The sequence below is a fragment of the Buteo buteo genome, chromosome 3 (genome assembly GCF_964188355.1).
Source record: "Buteo buteo chromosome 3, bButBut1.hap1.1, whole genome shotgun sequence".
Lineage (NCBI taxonomy): Eukaryota > Metazoa > Chordata > Aves > Accipitriformes > Accipitridae > Buteo > Buteo buteo.
In genome coordinates this window covers 48316043-48329444 of record NC_134173.1, presented here as the reverse complement: position 1 = coordinate 48329444, position 13402 = coordinate 48316043, and positions in this window count along the sequence as shown.

Sequence of the window (13402 nt, the reverse complement as noted above, 5' to 3'; positions counted from 1 at the left end):
TAGTTTTTCCTTCCACACAGCAAATTAATTTCCAAACTTTAGTAATTCCCCATAAAACTGTTTTCTTTCTTAATTATCATGTTGCTGTATTTTTCTAAGTCTTTTGCTTCAGATGACACTTTTGTCATTATGGGACTAAACATAGGCTACTTAACCTTAAAGACCATTCACTGACTACTTGGTACGTCCTAATCAATATCAAGAAGTCATCATCTCCATAAAGTTGTCCGATGGTGATGGCCATCTTCATTTACTAATAAGGTTTCAAGGCCTGAACCTTCATGCTTTCTTCATCAGCACCTAAATGGTGTGCCCTCCCAGATCTTTTTTGGCTAATACTATGTTCCTTCATGCTGTATTGTCTCTTTGGCCTATGGTAGCTGTGCTTGCATTTGAGATTAGGTTCACAGTGGCATGCTTTCCTAGTAATCCTCTGCCTGAATGATCTTAGATTATCAGCTCTTTGATGGAAAGACTCTCTATGTACTGCATTTGTACAGTGTTATGATAATAAAACAGGAAAGAAGAAAGCTAACGGAGATGCCACAAATATGCTCAGTGGAGTAAATCAGGACAACAGAGCTTCCAGACACATTTTGTGTAACATAAATGATACAACGTGCAGTTTGTCAAGACCAAAGAAGGAAAAGGCATTAACAGCCAAGATACTTGACAATTTATAGTTCTTTATGATTCTTTGGTAAAGTACTACTTCACTGTTTAACATTTTCATTACTTCTACAAGCCAGCACACACATGGATGTGTGCTTCTTTTGCTTCATGCCTGGTCTTGCTGTGTATGGTGTACTCCCTGTGAACAGGGAGGTGGCTGGACAATTCAGTCTGCTGAATTCCCTGAGCGATTTACATTTGAACCATAGTTTTGCTACAAACTCTGTGTAAAAACAGTGAATAGATGAACTACTCCAGGAACACATAATAGATTGAGCTGAAACTACAAGAGCCATCTAATTTCTTTTAGCTAGAAAGAGAAGATTTTCCAGCTGCACACTTACGATTGAACAAGCCTTAAAATTGTGAATGCAGATCACTCCTAGTTTCTTTGCCTGAATCTTACCAACTGCTATTTCAAAAGCAAGATATTCAGAGCATGCTAGTCAGGAAAAAAAAACCCTGAAAACTCACCAAAGATATTTTTTTGTTTGTTTGTGAAGAAAAAAAAAAAAAGGCGCAAATATTTTCATTAAGGTCTGAAGTAAACATTTATTTAACTTTGCTCAAAGTATGCATACAGACTGTGTAAACAATGCTCATACCATGTACATGGGGCAGCAAAAGAGGAGAAAGAGTAGATAACCCAAACTAAAATATTAGTCAGGTAAATAGTACATTATTGGAAAATGCTTAGACACAGTCATTAATGATGATTATGCACGTTAAGGCTTCTACCAAGTTGAGCCAAACACAACAACAGAACAGCTTCATGCAGGGAGCTAACACAGGGGACTAAAAATTTCCATGTTGTCTTGTGTGTTCAGTCATTAATAAAGTCTCAATCAAGTGCTCAAAGTGCTTCAGGCACTATGAATAATATTTCGTAACAGCTAATTCTGAAGAAATCACATTAATTTTAAAAGTACGGCTTATTAGAGCTATGTGCTGTGTCCCAAATGTATATTCTCTGTACAGCAGGTCTTAGGATCATTTATGTACCATTTTTTAGAGAGAGGCAGACATCTCATGTTATAAGGATAAGAAAGGCGGTTCTTTCACTTGGCTTGCAAAATGCTGCATTCTGTTCTTGGCATTTCAATACAAGAAAGATGTGAAGACACTGGTAGAATCTCAGAGGAAAACAATATGACTAAGGGGTTTCCTCAATTCCAGTGAGGAAATACTAGAACTAAATATGTCTAATTTGGTCAAATGATGACACAGTGGAAGAACATCCTAACTGTGTTTAAGTTTTTGGAATTAGAAATTCCAATTGGAAAGAAATACTGCCTACAGTATTAGAAGGGGAACAAAGTAACAAAGGTTAATGGGATGTCAATAAGTAAAGAAAAATTTAGGAAAAAAGAAAATTTAAATATAAAGACAAATTTCATTAAAAAGTTTTTATTCAGTTGCAAAATTATCACCCTATGGAGCAAATGCTGGTATCTATAATTAACTAAGATTGAAAGAAAAATATCCACAAAACTACAAAAATAATTGCTGTTTGGATTTTAATTTTAAAAAATTTTAAAAACCAGAAAGTCAAAATGTATGTTAATATATTTCCTTAGCTTTCTTCAAAACTAGTTATCTACTGCATTAATTTTGAAATGTGGTAAAGAGAAAGGGGGTTTATTATTTGAACAGCCAGGCTTTTAGTCATCAAAATTTGCACATCTTCAAAAAACAGAAACTGCTGAATTTGTAGTCCTCTTTTGGTGCCTATCTGGCTACAGGCATATGATGACTTCAGTGGTGTTCTGATGCCCATAGACAACCTGAAACTAATAAACTCTAGAAAAGAGAAAGCAATGGTAAATAAGGCCAAATGAAGGTCCAGGATTTCACATACAACTTCACTGAAAACTCTGGACTGTAAAAGGAAATGAAAAAATATGTTATTAAGATATACAAAATTTTGTAAACAGGTAAACTGCAGGTGTGATACTGTTCCTTCTCTAGTACTTTGACATGCATAGAACATAATTACACAGAAACATACTTGTCTCTCTTTGGGAATGCTATAATTGGATGGTTTGGATTGGAACATGGATAAAACGAAGCTATGGTTATTCAGAAAGAGATCTGCTGCATGTGGACAAGTACACAGATTACTTAGAAAAAGTAGCTATCCAAAGTAGCTCTGTTCCCTGTTTCTCCACTTGAGAAACATCTGAAGGATGAATTCCTGACTTGTGGAAGTTTTGTCTTCTCCAAGTAGAGTCTTACTTGCCCTTCCAGAGCAGAGCTTTAGTTAAAGGCGTACAAGAATATGCAGTACTGCAGAATATATGCAACCCACAGAACACATTGCAGGCTAGTAATACTTCAATATTATGAGCAGCTTAGTTGCAGTAACACAGGTCCCTGTGAGAGTAAATTTGTCCTGCAGATAAATTAACCATTACAGAAAGTATCACCATCATTGCAAGCTTTGGAAAGCTGAGCTAGCTAGGTGTGATTAAACTAAATCTATGCTTGAATGAAAAGTTGGAATATTCTTCATTCTTTGAGGGAGATATTCAGAACATTTTCCTTGTCATTACACAAGAGGGAATGACTTGTTTGGGTTGGGGTTTTTTTGTGTGGAAAAGATCTGAAAACTTTTAGATCCATGGTATGATTCATTTACTTGATTTGAAATACAGGCTAACAAAATGGGGTAAAAGATACCTTAAAATGCTGGCTTTTGCCCTTTTTAGAAGCATATAAAGTAGGTAATGTCCTGGTTTCAGCTGGGATAGAGTTAATTGTCTTCCTAGTAGCTGGTACAGTGCTATGGTTTGAGTTAGGTATGAGAAGAATGTTGATAACACTGATGTTTTCAGTTGTTGCTCAGTAGTGTTTAGACTATAGTCAAGGATTTTTCAGCTTCTCATGCCCAACCAGGGCACCTGACCCAAACTGGCCAACGCTGTATTCCATACCACGTGACGTCCCATCTAGTTTAGGAACTGGGAAGGGGGGGCAGGGAATTGCCGCTCGGGGACTGGCTGGGTGTCGGTCAGCGGGTGGTGAGCAATTGCCCTGCGCATCATTTGTACATTCCAATCCTTTTATTACTACTGTTGTCATTTTATTAGTGTTATCATTATCATTATTAGTTTCTTCTCTTCTGTTCTATTAAACCGTTCTTATCTCAACCCACAAGTTTTACTTCTTTTCCTGATTTTCTCCCCCATCCCACTGGATGGGGGGGGAGTGAGTGACTGGCTGCGTGGTGCTTAGTTGCTGGCTGGGGTTAAACCACGACAGTAACAAGATTCAACTTGTATTCAGTTATCGGTATGTTTAGTAGCAAAGTGAAAAAATAAATATATTAATTAGAATTTCCTGTGCCTAATTATCTTCTGTTCTTTTTCTTACAGTATTGATATGTGAAAAAATATCTAAAAATTCTGACATAGAATGATAGGTAATTGTATTGTTATCAGTCATTGTACTAATTATTTCATTTCTGCTTCTATAGTCCAATTAATTTATGTTTGAACTTTGTAATTTTTAGGTATGACAAGCTTTCTATAAATCTATGAAATTCTGTAAGAATACATTTGTTTCTTAAAATTAAGTTTTATATACTCTTTAACACTATTCAGGATTTTTTTTCAGAATAAATAACATGTATTTCAGAGCATCAAGAAATTATTCTTATTAAATTTACATTTATAATAAAATACTCCATTTCTTAATTTTATATCTTCAAAAATATTCTTCTGATTAGAGCTGTGTACATGAAATATTTGAAAACCACTGCATTTAAAGAACTGACTTTCAACAGCCCATAAAGATTATAAAACTGCAAAAAAGCTCCATTGGTGTTTGGAAAAAGCTACTTCTTTCTTGACTTACTAAATGGCATTTTGTCCCTCTGGTGTGCTGACATTATATTAAATTAACTTCAGTTTGCCAAAAGTTCTGCAACTGATGTCCTAAAATACATCTAAAAATCATTCTACTACTGATTTCTTGTTCTTTGGACAAATTTGCCACAGCACTGAATTAAACATAACAGGCTTTCTTGCATATTTGCTGTTTGTTTTTTCATATAAATAGAAAACTGGCCAGCTTGGGGCTAGTCGGCATGGAGATGATATGAAACATTAATGTGAAGCAGTGGAAGGCATGATGATACAGTCTGTAAGTTAGTTAGGTTAACACTATCACTTCCAACCACATGAGTGCTTTCAGATAGAAATAGTCATACAAGAGTACTGTATCTTAATTATTCTCCTGTTTATGTGTGTGTGTAGGGTGTACAGAGAGGTTTAACTTAATTTCCAAAAACATTCTATTCCATTTAATTTCCACGCACAGTCAAATCCTAAATTCCTTAAGAAAACCAAGGCAGGTCTATTTTGTCACATTTAAAATTTTTTATTTACAAAAGCAGTCTCCACTGGCAAAGAAGAGATTAAAATTCTATCCATCACAGCTGGTTTATGGTTGGAATATAAATGTGTTGCTTATGTGTGTTCCTTGCAGTCCATTGAGTAGTAGTGTAAAATTGCTATCATGTCTGGCCTGTATTATAGAGGTTCATTCACAAACTTACAGAGAAGACTTAGTTGGGATCCTCTATAAAATTATTTTTCCAATAAATTTGCACTTACAACTACACAAAGAAAGTAATTGCAAATGGAACACCATTACAAAAATATTTGTTTTTTTCTTCTCAATAAATTGATTTCTCTTTTTTATTTTTCATATACTTTAAATGCAAAGTGAAATGTAGCAGATTAAGACTTTATTGAATTTGGAAAACTCTGACAATGACCTACCACCCTATGATTTAGAGAGAACTGGCTGGCTGGCAATTACTTTCTAATACAGTCTTGTTTTTGTGGTAAATTGAAAATAAACACATAATCAAAAAAGAAGTGTGTAAGCATGACAACTGAAGTTGAAGTGTGAATATTTGCACATAATAAGGTACGCTAAAGTGTTTTTCTTGTAGACATAGAAGTAGTATGTTTAAAAATTGAGGAATTTATTAGTTAAGTATCTGGATGTGTGGCCTATTGTTATCAATTTCTATGCAAATGCTTGCATAGAAGCAAGAACAAGTAGGGTATTTGGGGATCAATCTTACTTTTACTGCATTTCATAACAAAACTTACATACATTTCAAATGAATGCAAGATCAGACTCTGGAAAAATACCAGTAAAGCATCCAGTATGACCAGTCAGACAAAGGTTATTGAGATGAAGGGGAATCTGAAAGTTTCTAAGAAGCCTGGTTACGAGGTTATATATTTTACAGGTTCCAATACTTGTAGTCTGACCCATCTTCCCTCTAAACACCTTCCCAGAGGGTGTTGTTATGGATGCACACACAATCATATCCAACAGGTGTTAAAGCTCAGATTTATTCTTCAGTAGAAAAGTTAGTTAGAAGTCCAGTAACATTTTATAAACCACAGGCTCAATGACGTAAAGGGAATTAATACTACACAGCCAATTTAAGAATCCCTAAGATTTAAAAGTGATGACTCAAAATGCGCATATCACTCACCTAAAAGCTGAGGGCTCTCTCCCTTGAGGAGTTTCCTCGAGCGGTGCCCCGACCCAAGGGTGAGTCCCCAACTGCAGACCCGCTGCTCCCAGGAGGACTGATTCCAACATGTCCTCTGGCGGGACCCCATTTATACCCTTGTTGAATCTGACCTGTGGTCATTTAATCCCTATTGGCCAAGAAGGTCACCTAAGTGTACCTGGCACATCTTGATTAGCCAGTTCAAATTTCAGCTTGTGGCCTCCAGGGTTTAGGGTTTTTTTTCCTCTTCTCCCTGCCTGGAGAAGTTTCATTTCCTTCTGGGGGGGTGGGGGCGCGGGGGAGTGTACTGCCACAAGTGTTACCAAAGCTTTCCTAGTATCTGCTAATGTCACATGAATCCTTCACAGAGATAGGAATGATGGAGGAGGGAGAGAGTTACCAGCAACCCTGTGAGGAAGTGGTAGACAGGGTTGATGAGGAAAGGGCCAGGAGTGATGGGAACAAAAAATCAACAACACAGGGCTTAAGCAGGGTCACCTCAAGCATTTGCATGTAAGCAAGTAAGTGCCTACTAGGCACCATTATGAAAAAAACACCCAGATAATTTCTGGGAAATGAGCATACTAGGGTGCCTCTCTGAAGTGCCTATACACTAATGCATACAGTGTGGGGAATAAACATGAAGAATTAGAGATCTGTGTGCAGTGCCAGGGCTATGATCTTGTTGGAATCACAGAGACGTGGTGGGATGACTTGCGTCCCAGCTGGGAGTGCTGCAGTGACAGCATACAATACAGGCTCTTTAGGAAGGATAGGCTGTGAAGATGAAGAAGTGGAGTTGTCTTTTACGTGACAAAACAGCTGGAGTGCATGGAGCTCCACCTGGGGATGGATAACGAGTAGGCTGAGAGCTTATGGGTAAGGATTAAAAAGCAGACAAGTCTGGGTGACAGTGTAGTGGGTGTCTGCTGTAGGCCACTTGACAAGGAAGTGGATGAGGTTTTCTGTAGAAAAATAGAAGTTAACTTATGTTCGTAGGCCCTGGTCCTCATAGGGGACTTCAGCCACCCCAATATCTGCCTTAGGAACAACATAGAAGGACATAAGCAATCCAGGATGTTCTTGGAGAGGATAAATGACAACTTTCTTATCCAAGAGACGGAGGAGCCAATGAGAAAAGGACCTCTGTTGGAGCATGCACAGATGTGGTTAGGAAAGCAAAACCCAACTGAAATTAAATCTAGTGAGGGATGTCAAAGGCAGCAAGGACAGCTTCTGTAAGTACATCAGTGGCAAAAGGAAGATTAGGGAAACTGTGGTCCTGCTGCTGAATGGTGCAGGTGCCCTGCTGACAGAAGACATCAAAAGGCTGAGATACTGAAGGCCTTCTTCACCTCTACCTTTAGTAGTAAGATCAGCCTTCAGAAATCCAAGGATGCAGAGGCCAGGGAGAAAATCTGGAGCAAGGAAGATGTACTGTTGCAAGATAATCAGGTCAGAGAATATTTAAGCAAACTTGTCATACTTAAGTCCATAGGCCCTCATGGGATGCACTCACAAGTGCTGAGGGAGCTAGCTGGTGTCGTTGTGAGGCTACTCTTGATAATCTTTGAATGAACAAGGTGATTGGAAGAGGTGTCTGAAAACTGGGGGAAAGAAAATGTCACTTCTATCCTCAGAAAGGGCAAAAAGGAAGACACAGGGAACTACAGGCTGGTAAGCCTCACCTCAATCCCTGCAAAGGTGACAGAACAACTAATCCTGGAAACCATTGGTAGGTACATCAAGGACAAGAGGGTGATGGGGAGTAGTCAGAATGGATTCACAAAGGGGAAGTCATGCTTGACCAGTCTTATAACTCTCCATGATGAAATGACTGGCCTGGTAGATGAAGGGAGAGCAGTGGATATTGTCTACCTTGATTTCAGTAAGGCTTTTAATACGGTCTCCCATAAGACCCTCAGAGAAAAGCTGTTGAAGTATGGGCTGGATGAGCAGACTGTGAAGTGGGTTGAAAACTGGCTGAAAGGCCAGGCCCAGGAGGTGGTGATCAGTGGTATGAAATCTTGTTGGAGGCCAGTAACTAGTAGTGTAACCCAGGGGCCAATACTGGGTCCAAGCCTGTTTTACACCTTCATTAATTATCTGGAAGCTGGGGCAGAGTGTAGCCTCAGCAAGTTTGCTGATGACAAAACTGGGAGGAGTGGCTGATATGCCAGAGGATTGTACTGACATCCAGAGGGACCTTGACAGGCTGGAGAAATGTACTAACAAGAACCTTATGAAGTTCAGCAAAGGGAAGTGCAAAGTCCTGCAACTGGGCAGGAACACCCCCAGACACCAATATATGCTGGGGGCCACCCAGCTGGAAACCAGCTTTGCAGAAAAGGCCCTGAGGATCCTGGTGGACACCAAGTTGAACATAAGCCAGCAATGTGCCCTTGTGCCAAAGAAGGGCATCAACATGCTGGGCTGCATTAGGAACAGTGTTGCCAGAAGATCAAGGGAGGTGATCCTGCCCCTCTACTGAACCCTTGGTGAGGCAACAGCTGGAGTACTGTGTCCAGTTCTGGGCTCCCCAGTACAAGAGAGACATGGCATCCTGGAGACAGTCCAGCAAAGTGCCACCAGGATGATTAAGGGACTGGAGCACCTCACATATGAGGAGAAGTTGAAAGAGCTGGTACTGTTCAGTGCAGAGAAGAGAAGGCTCAGGGGAGATCTCATCAATGTATATAGATACCTGAAGGGAAGGTGCAAAGAAGATAAAGCCAGGCTCTTTTCAGTGGTGCCTAGTGACAGGATAAGAGGCAATGGGCACAAACTGAAACACAGGAGGTTCCGTCTGAACATCAGGAAACAATTTTTGACTGTGAGGGTGACCAAGCACCGGCACAGATTCCCCAGAGAGATTGTGGAGTCTTCATCCTTGGAGATAATGAAAAGCTGTCTGGACATGGTCCTGTGCAACCAGCTCTATGTAGCCCTGCTTGAGCTGGGGGGTTGGACCAGATGAGCTCCAGAGGTCCCATCCAACCTCAATCTTTCTGTGATTCTGTCATGCTCTTCTTGACAGTCATGAACTCTGCAACCAGAGGTACAGGGACAAGGTTTGGTCCTTATCAAGCACAGAGCAGGTGTGGCACTGGCAGTTTGTTGACAGATTTGTTAAAAAATGATTAATCAGAATAGTCAATGAAATATTTAGACCAGTTTTGTGACAGTCGAATCTGTAAAAATAGTTATACAGTATATTAGTCATATTAGGATATATACAAAGTAAACTTTGATACGTAAAATGAACTAAAGCACTAACTAGACAAGCAGACCACTTGAAAAGATTGGTAAATCAAAGATAAAACCAAGCTTTTCATCGTCACTAAAACATGATATAAGGAAAATTTTTAAAAACTCCAACACATCACTGAAAGAAATTTTAGCAAAAGAGTTGGACGGCAGAATGAAATCGTACAGAAAATAGAAGAGAAGGGAGAATGAAAGAACCAGATACAAGGCAGCTACCAATGTGTGCATACATGTAACGTAATACATGCAATACAGAAGGATTAGAATATGCCAGATAATGGACCTAAAGGAAGTAAGAAAATATTGTCCATACATATTCAGAAGAAAACCAACATTGTGTAAAGACAGAAATGCTAGGAAAATGCAGTAGGTAAGAAGTAAATAAAAAAACCTCAAAAGAATGAATTTTTAAATAGCTGTTTTTACTTGGTTTTCTCATTAAAAATGATGAAGAAATGAAAGGATATTATGCAAGAAACAGAAACAGTGATTAATGATAATAGCTGGAGAGACTGAGACCAATGAGAAAACAGAGTATCTGACCACATGCTGTTTGAACAGTGAATAATTCATAGAGAACAATCAGCTTCCCACTGCTGTGAAAATTATTTTAGGATCTACCTCTTGCAGTAGGATATTGCCCCAGTAGCTAATTTTTAAAGTTAAGTTTACAGTTCTCTTGGACAGAAGAAATGTCAGAAACAGTGTAAAATAAATACACTGAGTGGTAAAATTACAGGACCAGTAGGACTGAGAGGTGTAAATTACCCTGCTCCTCACTCCTTTCAGAGTGAGAACTCTGAAAACTAAGCCAGATATGTTAAATGCCAGCTCTTAGCTATACAGTTGCTGAAGTTTCTGAAGTTTCCTTTAGTTATGACATCCAATTAATGTGACTACACAGTCCTGAAACATTTGTCCATAGAGCATCAGCTGTCGAGATGTCGTCAGCAACTAAAACTTCAACTTTCCCATTATAATCAATCTACAAAAAAAGTTCTGTTTGGCAGTTACAGAGAAAGAATGTAGAACTGAAGCCAAATCTATGTGATAAATTTCTATGGCATAGTTTTTTGAAAAGTAATATAAGAATATTTGATTGACATCTTTCAGAAAGTCTTCATGTAGCTTTTCTTATGTGCATAGACATATCTATGTATGCATACATTCATATTTATGCATACACACTGCTTTTGCTTTCATATTAGCACATCCCTGTAAAGTTTTACTAGAACACAGAGCTATGTTTCAAGAGTCATGAAAATCTTTAAACAAAACAATCCCACTCTGCCATTCAGCAAGGTGACTTATAAAAACCCCCAAAAGGCTGAGTCTATTGATTTCACTAGTGCCTGCATCTCTTATTAGAGAAGCATTCCTTTTTGGTTTATTCTTTTATGTATGGTAGCCTTTTTACAAGGGATACTTTATTTCAAAATCTAAACAATAAGGCAAGGAAAGGTATAGGCATCTTTGTTGATGCATGATACTGGATCTACCCCTCTCCAGGAAAAATGTGAAATGTTAATTTACAATTCACTGAACTTATTTATTGGTGAATAAAACCAGCAACTATGCAGTGTTTCAATAGCACAGTGGATGATTAACATCTAATCTAATCTCATTTTAAATCATTCATATAGATTAGTTTCTATGAGATTCATTCACCTGCCCTTATGCTAGTCATTTTAAAAATAACTTGCTCCTTGTCACTCTGCTACTAATGAATTCTCATCGGTTCTGTATTCCTCTGAGAGTTATTTTGAAATGCAATCTGTTATGTGAAATACATGTTCCTGATTAAAAAAAAATGCACATGAGAGTATGAATTCTAAAATCATGGTGTCACTTTTTAGAATCAAGCCTTGCAAAACTTTTCCTGCCACCAATGGGTAGTCAGCTGGCTTTCCCAGGTTTCCTGTGGTCCTGTCCACCCCCCCAGAACTCTTGCCACGTAGCTGCCAGCAGCTGGCTTAAGCATATTTCCTCTGTTTGGTGCCCTCTTTCCCCCCATCATTTAGCCCTTGCTACATGTAGCTCTGAACATATTTTGTCTGGGAACAAAGCTATACATCTTGAAGAAGCTCCATGTGTTACAGACCCAGGAGAGCACTGCTTCAGAAGACAAAGTGTCCTGAGTTTGTTAGTGTCCTCACCAATCCTGCTTTTCTTTGAAAACAGACTCATGGAGACTTTTTATCATCTAATTGCTTATGGCCTGAAATGCAAAGAATTAAACATGTTATTTAATAATTTGAAAATTCCAGAGTAGAGAAGGACACAATCAGTTGGATGCCAATGGTTTCAGTCATGACCAGTGAACATGAGAGGGTCCTGCTCATTTTGCAGACTTGTATTAGCTATCAGTTGTAAAATGGGCAAGCAGTGAAGGACTGCTTGATAAACTGCCTGCAGAAAAGAAGAGGCAGCTGATCACATCAAACTCTGGTGCATGCTGGAAGCAACAGAACAAGTAAGTCAGAGTTTAGTGGTTAATTTTTCACCATTACCATTGTTAGAAAAAGGAAAATGCTTATAAAACAGCCGTCTCTATATTATAAATTGTCAGGCCCAAGTTCAGGTCAGGCATCTGTAAATTTGATTCCCAGATGTCCAAAGAAAACAAAGAGAAGTTTCAGTGTCCTAGGTCTTCAAATTTTTAAAATCTTGATTTAATCCTAAGAGACCAAAGTATCCTTCTAATTAAAAATGTACTAAATCTAGGATGCTGAAGCTATTAACAGTTGCTTTTCATATTATAATCCAGAATCACAGATGCTTTATCCAGAAAGCAGACCTATTGTTTTTTGGTAAACTCTTTCTTTTAAACATTAATTAATATTCTTCTTCTTCTTTTTTTTTTTTTTTTTTTTTTTTTTTGATGAGGCCTAGCCTACCCTTTCTACCCTTTTTCATTGTTTGGTTCACTCCATATTTCAATCTCCCAAGTCAGACTTCTTGTGCTAATCACACACAGGAGGGCTACAGCTGACCTAAAGTAATATGCATTTATTGAAGGCAGCACAGGTATGCTACTTTGCATCAATTACAGGTCAGATCCTGTGTTCGGAAGACAGTGAATATGCACTCATTCATGAAATTACCTTCGATGTATTAACATAAATGCAACTGACTGGGATGTAAGTACCTTTCTGTGCGCTCTGTATAACCGTGCCTATCCACTCTGATTTCCCAGGCCTGCACACTCTGGGTTTCACGTTGGTTTAAGCTGAGACTACTGTAGTATTCAGTTCTCTTCCTGCCCTTATAGCTTCATCTCTAATTGTGTGGTCCTACATCTTTCCTATATGTAACTTGAGTGGTTTATTTGACCCCTTTGTGAAGCTCATCACAAGCAAGGAGAAAACTAATCCAGCAACAAGACAAGTGAGTGTCTTCCTACTGGCTTAGTGAGCTGAGCTCACTCATCAAAGGGTGAGATGTGTTCATGTGTTGACACAAGTAAGGAAGAAGGCATTTAGGGAGGGAGCATAGCAGAATCATATTCTGAGCTTATAATGCACCAATACATATATTTTTTCTTTATTACACTCTATAAAGATTAGCTCAATATAACCAGGATGACATTTATGCAAATGCATTTCACATGATCAATTCACATTCTCAGTGATTAAGTTTGTTCATCAGTTTAATGCTTTGCATTTTCTACATGTAATCATCCTAATTTCATTGTGTTTTTTGCCTGTGTGATGTGCATATCCAGAGAGAAGGCATTTTGGTAGAGACAGAAATAGACTAACAGACTACATGGAGTCACCTGCTTCCTTTAGGTTTATCTTACTTCATTTTTCTGGATTGTCTGTTTCAAAAATCCTGCCATCTTCAAAAGTAAGGGAATCACCTTTGCTGTAATCAAGAAAGTACTGTTGTACTATTAAGAGAAAGACCTGAACACATGCCCCT